Source organism: Budorcas taxicolor, chromosome 12, assembly GCF_023091745.1.
Source record: "Budorcas taxicolor isolate Tak-1 chromosome 12, Takin1.1, whole genome shotgun sequence".
NCBI classification, from domain to species: domain Eukaryota; kingdom Metazoa; phylum Chordata; class Mammalia; order Artiodactyla; family Bovidae; genus Budorcas; species Budorcas taxicolor.
Window position 1 is genome coordinate 82,226,312 of NC_068921.1, and position 27,573 is coordinate 82,253,884.

The following is a 27,573-nucleotide window of genomic DNA, read 5'->3' on the forward strand; positions in this document are numbered from 1 at the left end:
GCTCTTTGGAAATGCCAGCAGGCAAGCTATAAAATAGCATGCATTGATTTTATTTTTTTAAGGAATAGCATATTTGATTAAAATCTAGGAATAAGTCTGGCTCTAACAGACAATTAATCCCAGATCCTGATCTTGCCAAATCAATGTTTACTACTCAGAAAAGAATTATTATTTTTTAATTAAATGCTGATCATAGAACCAAAATGTGGGATAAACTAACTCAAACTTATTTTTTATTTTTTCCCTGCTTGGAGATTTACAATAAATATAAAAATATAAATAAGTTACAAACTAGAGTTTTATTTAAATCCATTCAAAGCCGCATACCAAACAAAGGCAAGATTTTAAACCTATAAACCAAAAAAATAACCTTAAATTAAACCTCAACATTTCCCATGAAAGCAACACTTAGATTATAATTAAGAATTTTTAAGCTACTAAAAATAAATTTTTATTTGCTCTAATGCATTGCTTAGAAACACGCTCTATTGCATGCAGGTAAAGCTAGATGGATCTGAAAGTTTTGCTAATGTTATTCCCTGTATTAAATACGTTCATGTAGAAATAAAACAAAGGAGCAAAGTCAGTATTAAAGCACTGTGGAGTTTTAGGTAACAAACACTAACTGAAATTAGAGTTCAATCAGGAAAAGCATTTCAAGGGAAATTTAGCGTAACACCTTTAAATAGGCCCAAGTACCAAGACACTCAGTCAACCTGCTTTCCTCTGAGTTCTTGCTTTCTTTCCCTCTGTGCAATGCTGTGCTTAGTCGCTCAGTCATGCCTGACTCTTTGTGGCCCCATGGCCTGCAGCCCGCCAGGCTCCTCTGTCCATGGGGATTCTCCAGGCAAGAACACTGGAGTGGGTTGCCATGCCCTCCTCCAGGGGATCTTCCCAACCCAGGGATCAAACCCAGGTCTCCACATTGCAGGTGGATTCTTCATTGTCTGAGCCACCAGGGATGACCAAGATACCTGGAGTGGGTAGCCTATCGCTTCTCCAGGGGAGTTTCCCGACCTAGGAATCGAACCATCGTCTCCCGTGTTGCAGGCAGATTCTTTATCAGTTGAGCCACCCGGGAAGCTCTTTCTTTCACTCTACTTATTTTTTTAACAAAGATAAGAGAAAGAGCAACCACTGCTCAAGAGTAAGAGAAAGGCGACCTTAGCAGTGATAGGAAAAGGACACGATAGAAAAGACGACTGGGGTGCCAGGGTCTGGGGAAGGGGCGGCAGGCGCCATGTCAGGCTGCGAAGGTGGCAGGAAGAAGCCCCTGAAGCAGTCCAAGAAGCAAGCCAAGGAGATGGACGAGGAAGATAAGACATTCAAACAGAAGCAGAAGGAGGAGCAGAAGAAACTCGAGGAGCTAAAAGCAAAAGCCGCGGGGAAAGGCCCCCTGGCCACCAGCGGAATTAAGAAATCTGGCAAAAAGTAAGCTGTTCCTTGTGCCTGAGGCAATGATGACCCTTAGTTCCATTCCTGTTTAAACACCTGGATTCCCTGCCATAATATCTGTTGCTACCTATAGCTAGAATGAAGTGTTGTCTTGGAACCTATTGCACATTTAAGAATAAACTTTTGCAAAAAAAGAAAAGAAAAGAAAGAAAAGACAACTGCAACTTTCGGTAAACATTGAGCTTCACAGAACAGATTTCTCATTCCTCTAACTTATGCATCAAAATTAGGTTCTTCATCCCATATGAACATAAATTAAGAGATGCCTAGATTTAGGTAGGGCAAAATCAGAAGATGCTGTTTCTGGTTTTAGGAGAATTGGGCAGCTCTTCTAAGCAGTACTAGCTTCCCTGGTTGTTCAAACAGGAAAGAATCTGCCTGCCATGCAGGAGACCCAGGTTCTATCCCAGGGTTGGGAAGATCCCCTGGAGAAAAAAATGGCCACCCATTCCAGTATTCTTGCCTGGAGAATTCCATGGACAGAGGATCCCGGCAGGCTACAGTTTACAGTATCCCAAAGAGCTGGACACAACTGAGCTACTAACTTTGACTTCCACGTTTCTAAGCAATAGGAACACATGACCCTCTAGGTGAGAATAAGGAGTTTGTGTTCAGGGAAAAATTGGGAACTGGATCCTATCTTTACCAAACTGCCTATGTTGGAAGGAAGCTACCTGAGGATGTGAACATAACTGAGAAAATGTCCCAGGCTGTATTCACTAGCCAATAAGAGGGAAATATGTGAAGTTCGACATGCAGTTCACATTGTACAAAATGGAAAAGGAAGGTCAGCCACCAACTGGCCAGACACTAGGACTGTGTCTCTACACAGACGTGAGCACTGGGCCAGGTGCAACAGGAAGGCTGAATCCGCATCAGAGCAGCATCCCCGCCACCTCCATCACAGAGCAGACATGCAACCTGCCGTGCTGGTGACCCTCCATGTTCCTAACCCTGAGTGAGCAGTACAACCCAGTGGGGCACAGGACAGGTAAGAATGAAAATAGGGGACTTCCACGTGAGAACGAGGCAACTGGGAATCAGACATCTTCCTTACATGATTCATATTTTCCTTCTATGATTTAATTCATCAAGGAAATTAAGTACTTTAATTCAACAATATAGATGAGATGGCAAAACCAGAACCTGTTTATGAAATACTATGTGTAAGAATTTAGCAAAATTATTTAGTATAATAACTAGGTAAGTAGCTAAATATATCCCTTTAGTAAATTATGCATGTATTCATATATTACCTAATAAAAAAATAAAATATACTAGAAAGTGATCCTACAATAGGGAATATTTGGACCCTTTTTTCCTTCTTTTTTTTTAATGCTTTTCCTGCATAAAATATATCTATTATAATGCATAAAGAAAACTTGCTTTTTCATTCCTGGTGTATGTCAGTTACTCATATTAAATATAAATCTATTAGAATGGAAAATGCTATCTGAATAGCTTTCTTGTCACCTATGAATTAATTGCAAATTTAAAACTATATGCTATTGTACTATGACACATGAGAGTATTTAGTATGCTACCCAACTATTTTTTAAGTCCTTAGAGTAAAAATCATTTTACTTAGTACAAAAAATTTGCAATGGCATCTACATAACTATAATTATTCATGCAAAATACTTCATGCAGCTTCTTATAAAAACAAAGTGATTAAAAAGACTGCCATTGTAGGAGGAAAAAAAATGTTTATAAGCTTAGCCATTTGGTTAAGATCAAAACGTAACATAAATTTCAGACTTAAAAATGAAAATTTTGATTTAATGAAGCTGAAGCTTTGAGTCCTGTCAAACTGATGCTCCTTAAAATTTAAGACTCATTTTCCCCAAAGAGCACTATCAGAGAAATTCCCATCACTATCTTCTTCCTTCACACACCTACTCTCCAAAGAGCAGAGCTTTCAAGCTTGTCATAATTCACTTCCAGCCCAAGACGCTCTTGCATGTAACCCTGGCTGGCATTGCTAAATCTATCAAGAGTTGCATTTAGCATAGCTTAGTTTACTATTCTACCAGCAGGTAATATTTTACCAGGCGTTCTTTCACCCAGACTAGATGCCCCAGGTGATTCTGGTGTAGATCCCATCAAGCCTTCTTCTACCTCACTGGTTCGCCAAGTGCGGTCCCTGGAGACCAGTAACCGCAGCATCACCTGGGACCCTGTGGAAAAAGCATGTTCTCAGTTCGCACCCAGACCTATTGAACCAAAAATTCTGGAGGTGGGGGCCCAGTAAACTGGGTTTTCACTCGCCTTCCCTGTGATTCTGCTGCGCTACCACTGGAGACCCGCTGCTCTGTATCATATCACAACCTATCCAGGTGAGAATGAAGTTGGGATGAAGAATGGGCTACAGAAGTCACCTTCAATTTGGTTAAAAATTCTGGGGGTGGAGGAGGGAGGCTCAGGCAGGAGGGGATATACGTATAACTTTTAGCTGATTCTTGTTGTTGTACAGCAGAAACCAACACAATATTGCAAAGCAATTATCCTCCAATTAAAAATGTTTTTAAAAAACTAACATGGTTTCAAGGTAATCATAGCTGTTCAAAGTTGATCCCTCCCTTATAAGAAAGAACTAATGGCATGGCACTGGTTTGCCCAAAGTCCACCCCAGCTGGTATTCCCGTGATCTACGTAGCCCTGAATGGGTACATGCTAAGTCACCTGTGACCCTATGGATTGTAGTCCTTCAGGCTCCTCTGTCCATGGGCTTCTCCAGACAAGAATACAGGAGTGGGCTGCCATGCCCTCTTCCAGAGGATCTTCCCAATCCAGGATTGAACCTGAGTCTCTTACGTATCCTGCATTGGCAGGTGGGTGCTTTACCATTAGCATCACCTGGGAAGCCCATCCATGTAGCCCTACCTTGCCCATAATTTCTCCCTCTCACCTAAAAAAGAGGCCTTTGCAGAGCCATGCACTCTTTTTCTCCTTCTCTCCTGTTCTCCGTCACATGTGCTAACCAGAGTGAGCTTCTGAGGGTTGGTCGGTTGGTTTGAATTAGCCTGCTCTTCTCTCTGGAGAGAAACTGGCTCCTCAATGCATCTTCTTCTGCAGACACAAGGGGCACTGGGCCCTGACACGGCCTATTTCTACAATCCCTGTTCCTCCTTCTTCCTCCTCCATGACCCTCCAGACCCACCTACCTGTACCTTGAATGTGGCAAACTCCGCCCCACTCAGACACCTAGCACTCAGTTTCTTTGTGCAGAATGTTCTAGAACCCCCATCTTGCAAGGTCATTCAGACTCAGTCCCAAGTCCTCTCTTCAGAAACACCATCCCAATACCATGGGTTGGATGACCCTTGCCTTAGCCATTCACAGCTTCATCATCTCTGGTTTACTTCCTGTCCTTCTGAAACGTTCTCCCCATCCCCAACTCTGCAGGGCACGCAGGATCTTAGTTGCCCAACCAGAGATCAAACGGTGCCCTCTATAGCAGAAGCATGGAAGCCATAATCACTGGAGCGCCAGGGAATTCCTGAAATGGTCTCACCTCATGTGTTCCTCTACTTGTTTAATCTCCATAAGAGAAGAGACCTTGTCCACCCTTGTGGCTCAGCTGGTAAAGAATCCACCTGCAATGCAGGAGGCCTGGGTTAGACCCCTGGGTTGGGAAGATCCCCTGGAGAGGAAAATGCCACCTACTCCAGTATCCTGGCCTGGAGAATTCCATGGACTGTATAGTCCATGGGGTTGCAAAGAGTCAGAGACGACTGAGCAATTTTCACCACTGTATACCCAACCCCAAACAGATCCCTGCACTGAAGACTAGACACTCTCTGGATGTAAATTCAAGGAGTGAGTGGATATATCGCCATAATTTTGTATTTAGCCCATTATCTAGAACTTTTCTGATGGAAAGTGATTGACAGCATTTCAACCTAATCTAGTGAAAGAGAATATTTGTTGAAGGCTACAAGAATGTCCTGCAGAAACCCAGGAAGAGAGCACACTAGCTCTGCAGAACATCTGGAACAAGGCTATGAAATGACAGTGGAGGCTCTTCCCTTCTCCCTCTTCTGAGATCCTTTGCTTCAGGTCAACCTCTTCTCTCTTAGCACATTGACATACCTCATTTCTGTGATCCACGTGGTGAAAAACAGGACACCAGTAGGTGTGAAGTTCCGCCTATTCCCATTTCAGCCTGGAAGAGGAAGAATACATCTCCATTCTCATTCCCACCTCCAAAACTTGCAGGAAGGCATGTCATTTGACCCAACTCTGCCAGATCCCCAACCCTAGCAGAAGAGGGGAGGGTTATAAGAGAGACAGTCCAAATACACTGTCATGAAAACTTCTCAGTGACCTCGAAAATTTAGAAAAAATGGCAACTCTTCATCAAAGGAAGGTCATTCTCAAGGACAGAGATGCTGAGCAGGCAAAGCCATGAGTTCCCACTCTCGCTGAGTGGTGTTAAAGGTGCCAGGCCATTGGGATGTCCAGCGATGAAATGTGAGAGGCAACACAGCGTTTGACAAGGGCTGTAAGCCTTACAGTCAATGTCCCAGGCTTCAAATCCCAACCCTTCCACCTATGACCCTATGAGCCATTTTCTGGTCCTATCTGTGGCTCAGGTTTTCCTCTGTAGAATGAGGACCTCAAGAGGTCCACAGTGTTTAGCACATAGTAAGTGCTCAATTTGCATTAACTGTATTCTTTTTTACTGATCCTGTGTTTGAATGAGTTCAACCAGCTTCTGGAACAGCCTAATAATTCAAAGGAAGCCCTGCCATTACAAAGCACCACCAAATAGAATGGTTATAATGTACTAACAAGCCAACTGCAAAGGAATACTGTCAAAAAAAAAACAATGTTAGACACACTTCCATCTTTCCAGATACATTTCTACATATTAGTGGAAAATTCTTGACACAAAAACAGCAAAACAGCAATCACCTGGATACATGAGTGTCGGGACAGATAGGAGACGGAGGAAGAGTGGTTTTCCATGGATGGGCATGTGATGGGATCCAAGATGGCCGACACACCTCATGCTCGTTCTCAGAGATTTGAGAGTTCTGCAGGACTTCCCTCTCGTCACCCCTCCTCACTGACAGGCCAGGCTACCCTCTGTGGACACAGAACAACGACATCCATGACAGCCGTTCCAGACAGAAAAGTTAAGACACTTACCTGAAGAGCCTGTTTCTCCGGTTCTCAGACTCAATAAGCAACAGGAGCCCAGACAGAAGAGAAACATGGGGTCAGAGGAGGCAGTGGGTGGAGCGGACAGTCCACAAAGCTGAGCTGAAGCGTGGGAGCAGACACCTTCAGGGCCAACTGTGCCCTTGCTACACCTGGGAGACCTCAACTCCCAAAGAAACACAAAGTACAGCCCTGTTGAGGGTAACACGTGCCACAGAAATTCTGCCAACCACAACCTCCACGTGTACCGCCACCAAGAACTTGACTGACCATCTATCCACTGGACACCTAGAAGCATGGCTGCAGCTCCCCCTTTGGTTTCCTCTAGGTCTTGAAATCCTTCAAAACAATTTTCAGCAGCCAGTATTTGCAGGCCACACAGAAGATATGTGATTTTTTCATTCAAGAACTCTTCATTAATACCATAAATGCAAGCGCATACAATGTTAATAAATCACGTGTGTGGCTGTCCACTATTTGAAATGTTGCCACTTTCTGAAGCACAAGACTTGCTCCTCAAGTTATAATAATCTGAAAACATAATAAGTGGCTCTTCAATGCAATTAAAATATGATTGTCAGGATAAATTTTTAAAATAATCAAAATGTCTACCTTGGAGGTGGTAAGTTCTCCTATCACTGGACATCCTCCAGAATTTAATGTCAGATTGTTGTTGTTTTTTAGTCACTTAGTCGTGTCTGAATCTTTGTGACCCCACGGACTGTAGCCCGCCAGGCTCCTCTGTCCATGGGATTATCCCAGCTAGTATACTAGAGTGCCTTGCCATGAACTCCTTCAGGGGATTTTCCCAGCCCAAGGATCAAACCCCAGTCTCCTCCTTAGCAGGCAGATTCTTTAACCACTGAGCCACCAGGGAAGACCCAATGTCAGATACAGAGTGATAATTTTTAAATATTCCACTGTGTGGCCAGGAAGACATTGTCTCGATCTTTCAAAGCCATGCAGGACCAAGGACCAAGGAACTTCAGGCAAATTGATCTGGTTGTATCTGTTGGCCCCAAACTCCCAAAACCAAGGTGGTTCTTGTTGGCCCTGACTTGAGCTTGCATACTGAGACCCTCTACTCCGTCTTGATACAGTGTTAATATCCGCCCACTGCTTCTCTGGAGCATGACTTTGCTTTCGCTCTGTTCCACTTGATCCTCATCTGATCCACAGCACTTGGCAGGAGCATGGCCAAGGAGAATTCCCGCTGAGGGAATTGGGTCTACAATTACCTTGAAAGACTCTTTAAAAACTAAGATTTTTATGACCCTCCATGTACATGAACAGTCAGGAATAAACCCATTCAATTGCTGGTGATATGAACTGCCTGTGTCCAGGTACCACTCCTCATAAAGTTGCAGAGACCAAAATGAAATGTTCCCTGGGGGGGGGGGGGGGGGGGAGTGCAGAGCAGAACGTGAGCAAAGTCATTCCCTGAAGAGTCAGCTGTATCTGGAAACCATAAGGAAAAGCCAGGCATCAAAATCACATCTGCGGTAACTCCAGAGATTAACTCCATCACTATTGCCCTCTTTACATAGAGATAAAAATACAAATGTGGTCAATATTCATCTTGCCTTATAGAGTCCCAGGGAATGAGACATAGCTTATTCCTTATTCTGCATCAGTGTTTCTACGTGGCTTGCTGTACTGGATTACCTCGTTCTTGAAAGCATGCACACGGCCACCAATGATTAAAATGTTTTCCAATTTTAACACTGCACAAACATTTATGAATATCTACCCAAAAAGTCATAATTTTTAAAATGAGGATGCTTTCTGGTTGGTCATATGAAAATAACACACTGACATTAATAGCGCTGTGAAGGACCCTACAAAGAACAGATTATTTGAATTTACAGTAGCAACTCAATAGCTGTGCGAACAGATTTTTAATAAATTTTTGTTTTCTTTTAGCCTCTCCAGAGGTATGTCTGCACGACAACTTATACTGTAAGAAAAATCCCAAAGTTGTCTGATACATACTAGAGTCACGAAGCACCTCCCACCTAGGGCTTCCCAACGTGTTTGCTGCATCTTTTCATGTCTCTTCAGTGACTAAAACTTTATTTGATTTTTCTCATCAAATTCCTGAATGTCTACAAAAGCAAAGTGGGGTGGGGGAAGCCTTTGCATACTTCTGCCCACAGAGCTAAGTACAAGTTTTATCTTGAGCAAAATTCCGCTCTGCTTTACCACCCCCCGCTTTCCCCAAATTTTAAACAAATGTGTGAGGTTTATCCATGAATCTCCAACTGGAAACACAAGGCATAATCATCATTTCTAGGCCGCCAACTGATGAAACTGCTCTAGAGTTTATCTGTATTGCTCTTATCCTGCTTAAATAGGATTGAATATGTCAGTTCCTTCTTGCTTCCTAATCCAGAATGCTGAATAGCAGTTTCTGCTGCAGTCAAATCCATTCAGCGTAAAACTACTGACAGCCAAAGAATTGTGTACAATCAAACTACTTCAGCTATTAACAAAAATTGTCCTAGCCCTATGCAGGATCCTGGACCAAGATAACGTATCCGATTGTTTACCAGCTTAACAGTTGTCATAATGAAGACCCAGTCTGTAACATATACTTTCTGTAATGGTCCCAATCTTATAGCAGAACAGGGCTGGGTGGATATAGTTACCCCCACCTACTTTGGCCCAACCTCTTTACAAAAGTCACACACATTCTGGTTAAAACACAGACTCAACTTGTGCAACGAAATATATTCCGCTGTTTCTGTGATCAGCCAGCATATCACATGTTTGAGTGACCAGAAGTTTTGTCAATCAAAGGATTTCATTTTTCTGGACATTTATATCCATTTCTGGTCACAGAGATAGAATTTTCAGAAAACGCCATCCAAAAACGTATTCTTAAAGAATACCTCTATGAAGGAGCTATTTCTACACAATCGATTCAGTTACTGAGGTTAGTTTTTGGCATGTAACAACATGAAAACAATTTTGAAAATGTATCATAAAGAAGTAATAAATTCATACATGCACAAATCTTTTCTAATATCCTTCTCTATTATCATTTAGTAGGCATGCTTATGTTTTCTCCTAAGCAATTTGGTTTCAAAGATTTCCAAAAAAAAATATATTTTAAGCCTCCAGAAAATACCTCCAGTGCTTTCATTTAAGATCAGCTTGGCCACTAGGGAACCGTTACTTTATATTGGCTGTTGCCAAATAGAAATTTGAATGACCTTGCTACCCATTTCACGAGAGTCCACAACAGTCAGATACACATGACTTTCCAAAGTTAGTTTATTTTGGATTATAGCTTGATTCCCCACAGATCTGGATATTTAATAAGGAATTACTACCGACTTAAATAAGTTCACAAAAGACACCAAGTAAGCAGCATGTGCTCCACACACAAACACAGTGAAGTGTCCGCGATGGCCAACGTTCCAATAAATGTGCGATTCATTTTAGTCTGATTAGCAACGGTTTTCAAAAATGGCTCCATTAATCCTCACACCGCCACCCCCCACCTCAACCCAGAACCAGCAAAATCTTCAGCTTATTTAAGCTTGAAACTTGAGAAAATAATCTTGTACTCTATTGGAACCCTGAATACAGCTGTATGTATTCCTCTGAGACTTTCACAGGGCTGGTAGACACCTTAGTAAAAGAGTTTTATTAGCATTTAATTTACTTAATTTTGAAGGGATTAGATGAAATGTTAGCATAACGGACAGCCATCCACATTCCAGCATCGCCAACCTTCTTCCAAGAAAATGACTGCGTATTTTGAGAATGACTTTCTATAGTTAGCATGGGTTTGCAGTTTGAGGTTTTTCTGGAAGGGGGGGAAAAAAAAGATGAATAATTTGAGGTTTTTCAGCTAACTAGCTATACTTAAGAAGGAAGCATTCATAAGCCAAAACCTCAGTGAATCACATCAACCTGTTTCAAAGCAAATCCGTGCCTTTCATTCTCATTTCTATCTTAAAAAAAAATTCACTCAATTTATTATACAAGTTTATGTTCATTGCCATGCATCGTAGGAGTTAGGTACTAAATTAGAATGCACTGGGGACAAAAAAAAAACCTTCAGGTCGTAACTGAGCATTTAAACAGTTTTTTCTGACTTCACTGGCATAGCAAGAAAAGCTTTAACCCTTGCAATAAGGGCTTTAGGGTTCAATTTTTCAGGAAACAAATCGATCAGAACCCACACATGTGATATATCTCACGCACACAAAATAAACTTGATGAAATGCATTTTTTAACCAATTGCTTCCTATGTTCCTATTGTTTTATGTATCAATGTATCACAGACACAGTATTTCCAGCCAGAAAATTAATTGTGAATCATGAAAGGGGAAAAAAAATCATCCCTCCAAACAAAGAAAATTACCTGCTGGTTTCATACAAATCAGAGCTGGCATTGGAGGCACAGGATTCTGGCGTTTCTGGGAGCATCCAGTTAAGCTGGCATCTGACGCTGGCGAGCCCATTGCCAACCTCAGCTGCAAGCCAGCCCTATCACTTCTCAGGCTGGCAGTCTCGGAATAAAACAAAGACCAGATTACTGGCCTTGAAAATATCAAGACGGAGGAACTGCTGCTTAAGAGGCATTTAAATAATCTTCCTCTGTTTCTTAACAAGATTACCCCTAAAAGCCCCAGAGAAGCCAGCTCCTTCCTGCCGCATGCTTTGTGCCCTCCTGGTTAGGAAGCTTCTTGGAGACCCATTCTTAGCGCACCTCTCCTCCAAGGCTAGTGATTGGGCCCCACCAGCTTGGCTTGTCACTCATAACAAGGATGTTGTCAGACAGCCGAAACCCATGCTGAGAGGCTGGGGTGTAATACACCTCTCATTCAGCCAAGAGAAGGGACTCGGGGGCTGAAGGCAAGTCCCTTAATCGACCTAGCATTTTCCTTTTATGGGAATGCACGTCTTACCTGGCAAACCCATGAAGCAAAGTGAGGGCTATTTTCACCATTTCCAGTTGGAAATAAAAGGGGACAGTCAGAGCCAGGCGGTTTTCTGGAAAGTGTTTTCTGCACTGCCCATCACTTCTGTGGCCAGCAGCTCTCCTAAAGCCTCCTCTCTGTGAAGTTGTGAATGGGATCAGTTTACATGGTGTCTCAATGGCAAGTGCGTGAGAGATTCACCCAGTTCAGTCATATTCAGCATCCAGATGGAGGCACTTATCACTTTAGGCTGTGTTCAGTCACTGCGCTTCCCTCATAGCTCAGTTGGTAAAGAACTGCCTGCAATGCAGGAGACCCCAGTTCGATTCCTGGGTTGAGAAGATCCGCTGGAGAAGGGATAGGCTACCCATTCCAGTATTCTTGGACTTCCCTTGTGGCTCAGCTGGTAAAGAATCCACCTGCAATGCGGGAGATCTGGGTTCGATCCCTGTGTTGGGAAGATCCCCAGGAGAAAGGAAAGGCTGCCCACTCCAGTATTCTGGCCTGGAGAGTTTCATGGGGTCGCAAAGAATCGGACACGACTGAGCAACTTTCACTTTCACTTTCAGTCACTAAGTCATGTTCCACTCTTTGCAATCCCATGGACTGCAGCAAGCCAGGCTTCCCCGTCCCTTCACCATCTCCTGGAATTTGCTCAGATTCATGTCCTTGGAGTCAATGGTGCTATCTAACTATCTTATTCTCTGCTTCCCCCTCTCCTTTTGCCTGCAGTCTTTCCCAGCTACAGGGTCTTTTCCAATGCATCAGCTCTTTATATCAGGTGGCCAAAACACTGGAGCTTCAGCATCAGTCCTTCCAAAGAATATCCAGGGTTGATTTCCTTTAGGACTGACTGGTTGGATCCCCTTGCAGTCCGAGAGACTCTCAATGTCAACTAAAAGGGGCTCCTGGTACACCCACCACCCCATGGGGTTACAGAGCTCATCCCCCAAGCCATCTTCATGGAGGACAGAATTCCTCTGCCAAATCCTGGCAACTCTATTAAGTGATTTTAAGATTAATTAAATGCCTATCTTTTTATTTTCTTTTTTAAGATTTATTTATTTTATTTTTTTGGCTGCGAGGGTCTCGTTGCTGCACACGGGCTTTCTCTGGTTGCAGCAATCGGGGGCAGCTCTCTAGTTGGGTGCAAGGGCTTCTCATTGCAATGGTCTCTTTTGTTACAGAGCACAGGCTGTAGGCATGCAGGCTTCAGGAGTTGTGGCACTTGGGCTTATTTGCTCCTTGGCACGTGGGATCCTCCTAGACCAGGGATTGAACCTGTGCGCCTGCATTGCAAGACGGATTCTTAACCACTGGACCACCAGGGAAGCCTGCCTGTTCTTTTAGGTGCCTATTATTCTACCAACCGACCTCTCAGAAAGCATTTTAAATAAGAGAAGAGAATCTAGATTATTAATGGGGATAGCCATATCACCTCACAGCTTCCTCTCCTAAACAAGAATTTTTAAGGTTCCTAACATGCTGTATGTGCATGTCTGCTAAGTCACTTGTCCATGCATGTCCAACTCTTTGCGACCCCATGGACTGTTGTCTTCCAGGCTCCTCTGTCCATGGGGTTCTCCAAGCAAGAATACTGGAGTGGGGTGCTGTGCCCTTCTCTAAAGGCTATTCCCAGCCCAGGGATCGAACCCACATCTCTGGCATCTTCTGCATTGACAGGCAGATTCTTTACCACTAGCACCACCTGGGAAGCCAACATGCTCTACAGAAAACCATAAAGAATTGCTTTTAGGATGATAACACGTGAGAATGAAGTTCAGGCCATTTTCTACACATGTAGCCATAGTCTATAAAATCTGTTAATGACAATGGCCCCCCAAAAAAGATATGCCATACGGATTCTATAAATACAGAAACACTGATCGAGTCCACTGCGGGATACTGAATTTCTAAGTTTAATGTTAATCCTCAGTTGCTCAGAAACATTGTTTGTCTTTAATTATTATAATATTCTCATTCAATTAAAAAAAATTAAGTGCTGTAATTCAGACTTCTAATTAAGTGAATTAGCTTTTGACATTTTCTTGGAAAAAGATGTTCCCAATGTGGCTTTTTCCCTTTGCTTGCAATTAAACATTCCTTAGCACTATTTAAATACTTTGGTAAGAAATACGCAATTTATAGCAATATGCCAACTTTTTTCAGACACTGATGAGGCAGCTGTTAACCTCAGACATCATATATTTTAGGGAGAGGTGGAAACTTGCCTTGAATCTGAACGGCTTCTTTACAGTGATGAATGCAAACGGCAGAGTTGTACCTGTCGCAGAATCATCCTTTGATGCTTGACTCCAGCACTGCTGGTCCTCCCGGAACTGCCGCTTTGTTTATTGAGGCGTATCTTGCTGTACGTAAGGGTGTCTTCACTTGGCTTCATGTCTCAACCACACATTTTCTGCTGCCATGTCCCATTTTTCCTGTTGCTTGAAGTTGTCAGAGAGAAAAGTTAACTCAGTCATGGAGCAAACGCTTCTTTCTCTTTTCCTGGAGCGAAGCTGAAGGAGCCCTGTGATTTGAGCCTTAACTACAGGAGAAGGATCGTCTTGGCCGTGCATATTATGTCTCATGATATCACTCTGCTTCTCATAATTGGTAGGAGACCAGTGAAGCCGGCCATCAGCTGTGGAGAGATCATTAGCAATATATTCTCACTGCCTCTGTCATTCAAGTGTTTGTTTTTATGTTGCAGCTAATGAGTTTCATTCTCGGAGCTCATCAAAGGTAAGTCTTTCTACTGAAAAAAAAAAAAAGATCTCACATAATAATAATGCTTTATTTCTCTTGTGGTAAATACCCACTCTGACATCTCTCTAATTAAGAAGTTAGATTCTTAAAACATGTTCTGTTTGTTGCCTGGGTACAAAAGCTTCCACAGAAGGAGGATGGTTAGTGAGGTGCGTTCTTGAAATAAACACCTCTTCCTCCTTGCACGAGCCTTCCATTGAAACGCCCCTTCCATTTGGGTTACTCGATTCAGTCCAGGAGCACGGAGAATTGATCTTTTATGACTCATAAAATATTTGCTCCTTCAAAAAGAGTGAAGGAAATAAAGCACAAGCAGCACTGTAGATGCATATTTATGCCTATTTGAAATCAAGCCCTTTGATATGCAATACCGATCTTATCTTCAGGGAAAAGAAAAAACATTTTAAAGAACTCTTAAAAAAAAAAAAGGTTCCGCTTCATTTCATAAAATCTGAAAAACTCTGGAATTTATCTAGTTATTCATCTTTGAAGTCACCTGCTCAGTCAAACATTCTTAGCTGTATATCCATAGTTTCAAATGTTTGCTTTTGTAATAAAACAATTCTAACCTTATGAGACTCTCAACTCTACAGATCAGATCAGCTAACTAAAAGCTTTTGCTTGAGCTTTTCAACAATGCAGTAGGAAAAAAAAAATATGAAAAGCAAGACAAGGACAAGAATCACATGGTATTCAGACAACTCAAATGGATATGGCAGAAAAAAACTAGACTCCTGAAGCTATCGAATAATGGTTTGCAATCTTATCCATTTTCCTAAATTAGGCAGGCTGAAACTGGTCAGTGTTTAGCCAGCAAATCTGAGTGACAAAAAAAGAGACTGATGAAAAGTAAAAACCGTCAACTCGATTTTATCTGGAGACAGATTTTCCAAGCTGTGGGTTAGCAATGTTATCCGATCTTTTGCCCACCAATGGGTTTTTGTATTGGTCTGAAATCCCAGGCCACCTGGGGCTACCGGGAAACCTCTGGCCTGTCCCCACTGGGCCATGCTGGCTAGTTACACCAACTGAAAACCATCCCCTCGGGACAGTCGCTGCACTGAAAAAAAAAAAAATTTCAAAGAGAAATTACTTCTCCCAATTCACCACCGAAGTTGTGATTCCACACGTTTTGGTGTATGACATTTCTCGTTTTAAAATGTGTTATCGTTCGCATATTTTGTATCAGGCACTTTGCCAAAGGCGTATGTATGTATTATCTCATTTAATCCTCCCTGCAACACTATGAGGAAGAAACTACTATGGCTTTTATTTTAGAGGCAAAGACAATAATTTCCAACAGATTAAAGTCACACAAATAGTGGATGGGAGATAGAGAGCTTGAACTCATTTGTCTTACTGCAAAGTACGTTTGAAGAAGACATCGGCAACTTGGGCCCATTCAGAATTTCCTGGTCCTTCCTTTTGGTACCTCCCACTTTGCTCAGAGAAACCCTCTTCTGCCTTTGATTTGGTAGAATCAGTGGTCCCAGAATGGTAGAATCAATGGCTCATGGCCCAGGCTGGACTAGTTGGGCTCCCCTGGGCATTTATTGCTGCTGCTGCTGCTAAGTCGCTTCAGTCGTGTCCGACTCTGTGCGACCCCATAGACGGCAGCCCACCAGGCTCCCCCGTCCCTGGGATTCTCCAGGCAAGAACACTGGAGTAGGTTGCCATTTCCTTCTCCAATGCAAGAAAGTGAAAAGTGAAAGTGAAGTCGCTCAGTCGTGTCCAACTCTTCGTGACCCCATGGACTGTAGCCTACCAGACTCCTCTGTCCATGGGATGTTCCAGGCAAGAGTACTGAAGTGGGGTGCCATCACCTTCTCCACTGAGTATTTAGACAGGCAGCCTAAAAATCTCCTGATTTCTTCCTTTCTAAGATGAAAATCACCATCTTTGCCCCATATCCCTGTTGAAAGATTCCATGAGAACACCTGTGTCTGTAGGTTAGCCATCTGACAGGTCTCACTGGGCTGAAATCAAGGTGTTGGCAGGACTGAGTTCCTTTCTGGAAGGCCTAGGGAAGAATCTGTTTTCTTGCCTTTCCGGAATGTAGCAGTTGCACACTTGCTGTGGTTGAAGGTCCGCTTCCATCTTCAAGCCAGCATGACCAGCCGGATCGTCCCAGTGTATTAACTTGCCTCTCACTCTGCCCCCTGTCTGCCTCCTCCGCACTGAAGAGCCCTTGTGATTAGAGCAGATCCGCCTGGATAACGCAGGATAACCCCTCCATCTCCAGGTCAGCTGATTAGCATCCTTAAGCCCACCTGCAGTCGCAATTCTCCTTTGCTGTGTAACCCTAAATATTCACACATCCGGCAGAGTATAGCATGAACATCTTTTAGGAACTGTTACTCTGTCTGCCACCTTAATGAAAAGCAGAAAGCACAAGCAAGCCAGTGCATATTCTAAGAAGCACATTTACGATCGCCAGACTATTTATTTAAAGGTTGTCAGTATGTGAGAAGTCTGCCTATTTCACACACGCATGTGTGCTCACCCTTAAGAAGTTTGGCACTGTACTGTAAATAAAGGGCTTCCCAGGTAGCACCACTGGTAAAGAACCCACCTGCCAATGTAGGAGGCATAAGAGATGCCAGTTTGGTCTCTGGGTTGGGAAGATCCCCTGGAGGAGGAAATGGCAACCCACTCCAGGATTCTTGCCTGGAGAATCCCAGGGACGGGGGAGCCTGGTGGGCTACAGTCCACGGGGTCACAAAGAGTCAGACACGACTGAGGGACTTAGAACACACACTCTAACTGAATTTTACATTATAGAAAGATACCTGTGCAAATTTCTATCACGACTTAACTGGCATTATCTTTCTATCTTGAAAGACTATTTTTTTTCTGTGTGCATATATTAAAATTAGTGTCACACAACTTGCCTTTTACTTGCCTGGTTTGTTCATCACTTTGGTCTAATCCACTTTCCTGCCTTTAAGAAATCTTAGCAGGATTATAGTTATCATATTTCACCATTCCCTAAAACACACTTTGAAATCAATGAAGTGCCTAATAAGTAGCTGAACCAGAAATGTTTCCTTAAAATAGCTTCACAGTTTGCCTGTGTATTGATAAGAAGTGCTCAGGAAATTAATTAACAGAATATTTTCTTAATTAACTCCCAAACTGTAGGTTGCAATATAAAATACAGTCAGTTCCATGCGGTCCTCAGGACTCTTTGCGGAATGGGAAAATGGTGGATGGGAGGAATGTGTGAGGAGGCTAACACGGATGTGCTACTGAACAAAAACAGATGAACGACGAGGACCTACTCCACTGCACGGTGCAGGGGACTAACTGAATATCTTGCAATGACCTATAAATGGAAAAGACTTTGAAAAAAGAATACATCTACATATTTTGGGGGCTTCTCAGGTGGCTCAGTGGTAATGAGCCAAAGCAGGAAACTCGGGTTCAATCCATGGGTCAGGAAGATCCCCTGGAGAAGGGAATGGCTACCCACTCCAGTATTCTGGCCTGGAGAAGTCCATGGCCAGAGGAGCCTGGCAGGCTACAGTCCATGGGGCCGCAAAAGAGTCTGACATGACTTAGGGACTAAATAGCACAAGATACATTATATTTAGCAAATAAATTGCGTGAATAAATCAGATGAGTGAAGACTCTGGAACAATAATGTCTCGGGTGACCCAAAGAATGCAGCTCTTATGGGGAAGCATCTGGGTAAAACTTTGAGTGGAAAATAGCAGTTAATGGCATCTTGCCCAGGTCAGGTTTGAGTGGACCGTGAGAAACAAGAACGACAAATACGTAAATTGGGAGCATGTTTTTAGAGGTGACACGGTCGCGGAATGGAAGTTTGATTCAACGTTCGTGTTAGTGCATCTTACCCCACCCCCGGGCGGTGCGCTGCATGGCACGCCGCTCTTGGCTCGGTCTCCAGCTGGTGCTCCTGAGAACAGGTGACCAACATAGCTGATGCTCCTGCCAGGGTCTGAGACCGGTCACTTTCATCAACAACAGTCACTGCAACAACAAAGCACTCCATCAGGGACTCATGTGTGCGGAGAGCAACCATCCCATCTTACGGGTCTATTTCTCACCTTTATTGCATTTTGAGGGGCAGCTAGACTTTCATTTGGGCTTCCCAGGTAGCGCTAGTGGTAAAGAAGCCACCTGCTAACAGGGAACTTAAGAGACTGCAGGTTCAATCCCGGGGTAGGGAAGATTCTCCGGAGGAGGGCATGGCAACCCAGTCCAGTATTCTTGCCTGGAGAATTCCACGGACAGAGGAGCCTGGCAGGCTACAAGTCCATAGGGTCATGAAGAGTCAGACATGACTGACGCGACTTACCACGGCATGGCAAGACTTTCATTCAAGCTTTCTCATGCCACGCTACCTGCCCTCAGACTACGTATGTCCCGGAGGAATGGCATTGGTCGAGCCCTTGGGTCGCCAGGAATCTGTAGACCCTTCCAAGGCCTCTCCTGGCCACAGCAGAGCTGTCTGCAGTCTCTCTGAGATGGTTCGCAGGCCTTTGCTCTCACTGCCTCCACGTTTCCCGCTCCTTTATGCTTCCTGTTTACTCTATTTCCACACGCAGTACATTGTTACTGGCTGTTCCACGGCTAAGTCTTGTCTTTGCAACCCTGTGAACTGCAGCACTCCAGGCCCCTCTGTCCTCCACTGTCTCCTGGCATTTGCTCACATTCATGAAGTACACCCCAGTCTTTTATTCCCATTTAAACTACATTTCCTATATTCCTGACACCATATTATGTGCAATTTGGTGGACCACCTAGTCATCTCCCTGCCTCCTGCTTGGACTGAATGGACAAATGTATCAGAAAGCATTCCCTAAAGAACCTGAACCACTAGGGCATGGATTGACAGAGAAGTAGATGGAGAGATAGATACATGAATATATAGACAGAGACTGAGCTTAAGGAATTGGCTCATGTGATTGCAGGGCTAACCAGTCCAAAGCCTGCAGGGCAGGCAGCAGGCTGGAGACCCAGCGAAGAGCTGATGTTGTAACTCGAGTCTGAAGTCAGGCTGAAGGCAGAATTCCCTCCTCCTGGTGGAATCTCAGTCTTTTCTCCTAGAATCTTCACCTGATTAGATGAGACCCATCCATATGGCAGCCCACTCCAGTGCTCTTGCCTGGAGAATCCCAGGGACGGGGGAGCCTGGTGGGCTGCCGTCTATGGGGTCGCACAGAGTTGGACACGACTGCAGTGACTTAGCAGTAGCATCCGTATCATGGAGAAGAACCTGTTTTACTCAAAGTCTGCTGATTTAAATGTTAATCTCATAGTCTCCAGAAGCTCTCCCAAGGTCCAGTTGGTATAGTTTTGCTCTTGATTATCACATTCTGTAAGTCTTTTTTTTTTTTTTTTTGTACATTTAAAAATTGTACTAAATCAGCTTTTTTTTAAGAATTGAAATTAATTTACAGTTAATTTACAATGTTGTGTCAGGTATACAGCAAAGTGGTTCAGTTATACGTACATATGTATCTATTTTCTTTCATACTATTGTCCTTGTAGGTTGTTACAAAATATTGAATAAAGTTCCCTTTGCTATACAGTAGGTCTTTGTTGGTTATCTATTTTATATACAGTAGTGTGTGTATGTTAATCCCAAACTCCTAACTGATCCCATCATAAAACTTACTGCTTTTTGTTCTTTTGCTTCCAGTTTATGCAAATTCTTAATCGTGCAAGTTTGAAGACACCAGTATGGAAAAGTCTCAACTGGATACAATGTTACTCCAAGCATTATTTTAAATTGCACAATGAAAACTGGAAGGAAAAAAGCATCTTACTGAGTTTTTCAGTTATTTTAATATTTGGCATTATATATATTAACTATGATGCATGATAGCCCTTGGCAAAAAGAAGTTTCATTGAAAAATAACTACTACAAAGATTAAGGTAGCGTATTATATCTTTAGATTATTACATATTTTAGATGTAGAATATATATATGCATGTATGGGCACACCAGGATTTGCTAGCATTAAATAAAGCCAAAGAAAACTTCTTCTGCTTTAATTAATAGGTGTAGGATAAAAATCTGATGAGGAAATTTTATTTTTTAGTATGTTTCACTAAGGAGAACCTGTCACATTTTTTTTTCTTTCAGGTGCTATTTTCTGCCTCCCCTGCTTGCTCTGAAGTATCTGGTATAAACAACATCCTTTCTCTTCACACCTTTCTTGAAGCTTGTAGGGGTGCAGGTGGGAACAGATCTAGGCAGAGAGAGCAGAGATGTGCAAACCTCCCTATTTTCACAGCCTGGAATTAAAGTAGCGTTCATTTCACGTGGGCTCCAGGAAGACAAGAGCCCATTTTGCCAACACAATCAATAAAACTGACGTTAATTGGTTCTTCACCGGCTTAAGAAAAGAAAACACAAGGGTAAATTTAACTATTGTAGGTAAGTCATATTTGTCCTAGGTTCCAAACAACTTCTCAGGTTTTCAAACTTGGAAGTAATCCTCGAAGCATTCACTTTATTTTCTCATCAGTTACTCTCAGAAAGAAATACATGTCCTGTGAAATCGCTTACTTCTTGGAAGAAAAGTTATGACCAACCTAGACAGCATATTGAAAAGCAGAGACATTACTTTGCCAACAAAGGTCTGTTTAGTCAAGGCTATGGTTTTTCCAGTGGTCCTGTATGGATGTGAGAGTTGGACAGTGAAGAAAGCTGAGTGCCGAAGAATTGATGCTATTGAACTGTGGTGTTGGAGAAGACTCTTGAGAGTCCCTTGGACTGCAAGGAGATCCAACCAGTCCATTCTGGAGGAGATCAGTCCTGGGTGTTCTTTGGAAGGAATGATGCTAAAGCTGAAACTCCAGTACTTTAGCCACCTCATGCGAAGAGTTGACTTATTGGAAAAGACTCTGATGCTGGGAGGGATTGAGGGCAGGAGCAGAAGGGGACGACAGAGGATGAGATGGCTGGATGGCATCACTGACTCGATGGACATGAGTTTGAGTGAACTCCAGGAGATGGTGATGGACAAGGAGGCCTGGCGTGTTGCGATTCATGGGGTCGCAAAGAATCGGATACAACTGAGTGACTGAACTGAACTGAACTGAACTGAACTGAAGGATTATTGTTTTAAACAGCAGATTAAAAATTAGGTATTAAATGGAAGAGTCCAGAAAAAAATCTTCCCTTGGATGAAGTTAATATTTAGAATTCAACATGGTTGAATAAACTTTAGACCCTTCTGTCTAATTTCTCTAGGAAATAAAATGAGGTTCGGCACCACACAGCACATAAGGACTTTTAAGAGTGCATTTTGCAACTGCAACTTGGCTATTAATTTAATTGAATATAAATTGCAATCACAGAGCTTCTTCAACCTTAGATGTAAGTTAGAAACTTTTTCCACTGGTCTCAAAATAAGAGTTTACAACCACTCTAGTAATAAAAATGTGATAAGAAATGAAGAGCTTGAATTTCATTATGTATAAATCAATTTCTTTCTTTATTAGGATTTCTCCACAAAAAGTACTAGGTAATTATCCTGTTATATTGTAATTCATGCACATAAAATATTTCAGCAATGAAGGTTAACTGAAGCTCCCTCCTCATCTTTGTAAATGTCTCTAAACTGCTTTGTCTTGGGCAAATTAAAACAAAAGATATTCTTTAATAAATGTTCAGAGAAAATTGATAACAGAGCAATACTAACCTCATAAATGATGTTCCCTGATATATTTAAAGTTTCATGTTAAATATTCCTCGCTTATTTTCCAGACTTGTTTTATATCAAGCATAATGCATGCAGGCAAAGCAAATAAATTTATGAGCTGTATTTTATTTTCTTAATATAAAAATCCAAGAGAGAAATAAAACCACTAAGTACCTTTCTAACAGTTTGATTTTATCACGTGCCATTTATTTCTCTTTTCTCTTTTGATTTCATTCTAAACTTGCGCAAATAATTAGCAACACAAAAATGACTTTCTCTAAGTTTTTTCATATTTTCCTGACTTCTGTTATTTCATAACGGAAACTTCTACTTAACCTGTTAGTTATCTTCTTGTATTTTGGGAACTTTTTAAAAGTAACTCGAGTGAAAATGTGTAATGACTTGTCCTTTTATTTAGAAAAAAACAAAATAGCAGTTGCACATACATTATTTGTTAACATATCATAAAAGGATGTATATATAGTAAGGAATGAATGTGGTGTTAATCTGTCTCTTGGGAGCAGGAAAGGAGATTCATTTAATATTATGCCTTTGGAATATTTTTGTAATAACATATCTCTCCTTTGCTTAGTTATAAAGGCCACTAGATGTGTTTCTAGGAAAAGAAAAGCAATCATAAAAAGAAAATCACAAAGAAGAAATAATTCTAAGGTTTCACCTATAACATAAGATTAATTTAAAATGGAACATCCATGGGAATAGAAATATAGAAAATTTCTTTAAAGGTTCCACTTCAAACTTCAAAGGATTGACAGAAAAACCAATGAAGGGAAGTACTTGGTGGCAGGGAGGGGCAGAGGAGTCTGCCTGCATCGTCACATAAAAGGCTAAAATAAAACAAGTGCCTACAAATATTTGTAGACTGATAAAGTTACCTTTCCCCTCTTACTTTCTTCCAATATCCTGTCTTATTTCAAGTCCTGATGAAGCAAAAAAAAAAAAAAAAAAAGGTCTGACTTTAACATGAGAATAAAAAGGACTAAGTTCTTAGGAACCAAAAGGAAACCAGCCATCAGTGGGACACTGTAGTTCACACAGAGACACTTCACTCGTGATTTACGTTCGTTAAATTTGAAAAGCATATATTTTCAGGCACCTTTGTTGTCAACGTTTATTTATGAAGATGTGGCCTGCTTCTCAATGGAACTTCAAGCACTTTTTTTTTTCCTTTCACTTAATCCACCAGGGCCAGGAAGTGGAGTCTTGATTGGAAGTTTCTGCCAAAGCTCGTGTGAGTGATGGCTGTACTTTTCATCAACATAATCCATAACCACCCCCGCCCCCTTCCACTGGCCACCATAACTCATTGTCATAGACACGCACACACCCTCTCCTGGGCTCAAGAAAGGAGCCCACGTCACGGAGAAAAGATGATTCTGCGTCCAACCCTGGAGCCATTTGCAGGCTCCCGCCGCTGATATACAGGCTGATGTCCACAAATTATCTAGTCAGAGCCTTCCTAAAAAGCACCTGTACACTGTAATTCACTGCCCGATTTACAGCTTGTCAGCAAAGCTGTGCCCTTACCAGGCTGTGTCAATCACGCCCTGCAACCTTTTACTCAAAACCTTCTAGCTGCTTCTCACACCACCTGAGGAAGTTTGACATCTCATAAAAATCCAAAATGAATCTGTATCAGAGAGAGGGAAAAAAGAGAGACAAAAAGGATTCCTGATTCAGTGAAGATAAGACCCATCAAATTTCAGTTTCAATACCAAGCCCACGCTCTTATTTCAAATGCTAACATCAATAAAATCTTGTTGATCAGAGGTTGTTCTCTTTTCCTCTTTTATGTATTTTATTTTACTTTTGCCCTTTAATGCGTCCCTTGTGGCTCATATGGTAAAGAATCTGCCTGCAATGCAGGAGACCTGGGTTCCATCCCTGGGTTGGGAAGATCCCCTGGAGGAGGCATGGCAACCCACTCCAGTATTCTGGCCTGGAGAATCCCATGGACAGAGGAGCCTGGTGGGCTACAGTCCATGGGGTCACGAAGAGTCACACACAGCTAACACGTACCCTTTAATAGTGAAAAGGGAGATATATGGAAATACACTGGGTCACAGAGCAGAGTCCTATTGGATGCAATGAGTTGCAATTATTGACAATGACAGAGGAAGTGGTTGTGTGCACGTGTGTGTGTGTGGTGTGTGGATATCAGGGTCAGAACAGACACATCTTGATATATGCTTATCTCAGGAGAACTGAAACAGGGAGAAGTGTTTGCTGTCCCTCCCTAAAGCAGTGCTACTGACACGGAAGTCACTGGCTTTATACCCTTGGCCTTTTGAACAGGAAACGCGGCCAAACTGTATTTCACTAAGCGTCACACCAGCATCTGATTAGCGGCGAGACAGGATGGGGAATGAGAAACCCGGACAGAACAACAGGTGAGCTGCAGAGTGGGCGGTGCAGCCACATCTCCCCATAGACGGGGGCGTGGACGGCTGCGGGTGGCAGCGGAGGACCGGGAGCCGCAGCGGGGGACCCCCGGCCCCTCACCTGAGCCTCTGGCTGCTGGGGGAAGGCCGCTCCAGGGGTGTCCTCGCCAGAGCTGCGAAACCCAGCGCAGCCGGGCAGCAGGCCTTCCGCCGACTTGAAAGGGCGAAGCCGCATTCTGAAAGGGAAGCCTCCCTCAACACCAGGCTCCTCCAAGGCAATCCCGTCCCGAAGGAGGCTGGAGGCTGAGTCAGCTCCTGGATTTGCAGCTATTATTCCCCAGAGTCCGGGCAGCTTAAGCCCTTTCATCCACTCCTCCGAAGGCAGCCCAGCCACAAAGCTCCCCCGGGTGATGCATTCGGGCCTCGGAGCTGACGGATTAGTGGGCACCTCGCCGGAGCATCCCAGAGGAAGGAAGCAGCGTAAACTCCAGAGCCACCGATTTTAGGAGGAAGTTGCCCCTGAGACTCCTGATCTGCGCTTGAGCCCTTTGATTTCAGGAACTGTCAAGAGAAAAGGACCCTTTGAGCCTTAAAAAGACAGAAGTGTGTCATGAAGAGGCTATGTGTCTGCTGTCACCTTGACTGCTGAGATGTGGACCCCACGCACTGCAGAGAGGGTGCTCTGGACAGATCCTGTCCACCAGAAGCGATCATTCAGAGTTCATTCACATCCTAGGGAAAGGCTGTCATTTGGCATGAACTTAGGGATTCTAAACTATCCTGTGGCATCTGTTTTAAGTTTTCTTACTGGGTTTGTGTGAATCTGCTTGTGAATATTAATACATTCAAAAAGTAGTTTAACCACTAACTAAATGGTTCAGCACACGTTCTCACTAAATATATTAGTACAAGAGTATGGTTAACTATCTGGGCAATCTGAACAGTCCTGCTCCCTCGGGCTTCATTTCCGACAGTTTTTTGTTTGTTTGTTTGTTTGTTTGTTTGCTGCAGGTAAAGTAGTTTAAGCCCATTTCCCCTTGATATGGACTGAATTTTGCTCCTCCCCAAATTCATGGATAGAAGTCCTAACCCCAGGACCTCAGAATATCACCCTTTGGGGACCTTTAGAGAGGCAAGTAAGGTAAACTAACATCACATGCATGACCCTAATCCAATATGACGGGTATCCTTATTTTAAAAAGAAAAAAGATTAGGACATAAACAGACACACACATAGCAAAGACCACGTGAAGATGGCAGGGAGAAGATGGCCATCAACAAGCTAAGGACAGAGGCCTCAGAAGAACCTGAGGCCTCTGACATCCTAATCTCAAACACCTAGCCTCCAGAATTGCGAGGAAATGAGTTTCGCTGTTAAAGACACCCAGTCTTTAGTCTGGTATCTGCTACTGCAGCCCTAACAAATTAGTACAGTCTCTTGCTTTCTCTTCATACCTGAGACCAATCCAAAACCACGTCCCAAGCAGATTGGAGAATGTTCCCAATTAGAGATTTTCACAGTTTCAAAATGTTCACAATTATCTGAAGGTCTGGTTTAGACAATTGTTTCTGTAATCCTGGAATGGAATTCAATCATAAAACATAACAATAATAAGCATATAAAACCCCAAATAATATCTCTTCATTTTGCATGTCAAATGTAATATATTCAATGTATCTTATCTTTTGCAAAGAACTAGAAATGGCTGAAAACCAGAACTGCACGGATAGTCTTCCCAATGTAAGGAGAGGAGATTAGCAGTCGTGGAGGAGGAGGAGGTGGAAGATGACAGCAGACGTGATGAGTAAGGAGAGTTATAGGACCGAGGCAGAAAACCAGGACTCTGAGGTGTTGTAAACAGAAATAAATGGAGGCTTCAAACAAAAGTCTATCAGGTATTACAGAAGCCCAAAGGTTTTTTTGAGCTCCTAGGGATTATAAATTAATAGTGTTGAAGTACTGAAACTTAAGTTTTCAGTTCCCAAATTGTTAGCACTAAATGAATAGCTTTCAGTTCCGTAGGCTTTAGTACTTTCTTGGGATAAATAAATTCCAGAAGCATAAACATTTCTTCAGCTTGCCACACAGACCTCACTGTCACCCTCTGGCTTCTGTCAGAGAATACCGACTGCATTTACAATACTTGTGCCCCTGCAGCATGACAAAACGAAACCCATCACGGTATGATATGCGAAAAGAGTGTCTTTGCTTGTCCAAACAGGGCAGGGTTTTCCTCAACTCCAGTTCTCACGGACTCCTCTGCTTAATATCACCCAGTGGCCTCCCATCCCATTCCTAGTAGACTCCAAGTTCTCTTTCATGACCTGCAAGACTCAGCCCAGCCTGATCTCCGACCACTTGTCCACCACGTCTCCTTAATGCGTCTCCCACTCCGCCGCTCCACTGTCAGCCAGCATGTCACTCCTGAAATGGTCAGGCTTGCTTCTAGCTCAGCACGTGCTTGGGTCCTGTTCCCTTTGCCTGGAACCATCATTTCCCCCCAAATCTGTATGACTCATTCCCCCACCTCCTTTAAATCTTAGCTCAAGTGACACTTACCCAGTGAGCCCCCTACTTCTCCTGTTTAATAACACACCCTCATCTCTGCCGCACGCTCTTGTGACCTTCACTTTTTTTTTTCTTTTTTTTTTTTTTTTTTTAAATTTGTATTGCTTTGGGTCTCCTGGTGGCTCAGAAGGTAAAGAGTCCACCTGCAATGCTGGAGATCCTGGGCAGGGACGATCCCGTGGAGAAGGGATTGATTACCCACTCCAGTGTTCTTGCCTGGAGGATCCCATGGATGGAGGAGCCTGGTGGGCTACAGTCCATGGGGTCACAAAAGAGTGGGACACGACTGAGCGACCAACGCTTTCACTCACGGTTTCAGAGTTGCTTTACAATGTTGTGTTAGTTTCTGCTGTACAGCAAAGTGAATCAGCTGCGAGTGAAGTGAAAGTCGCTCAGTCGTGTCTGACTCTTTAAGATCCTACGGGCTGTCCATGGAATTCTCCAGGCCAGAACACTGAAGTGGGTAGCCTTTCCGTTCTCCAGGGGAGCTTCCCAACCCAGGGATCAAACCCAGGTCTCCCGCATTGCAGGCAGATTCTTTACCAGGTGAGCCACAAGGGAAGCCCAAGAATACTGGAGTGGGTAACCTATCCCTTCTC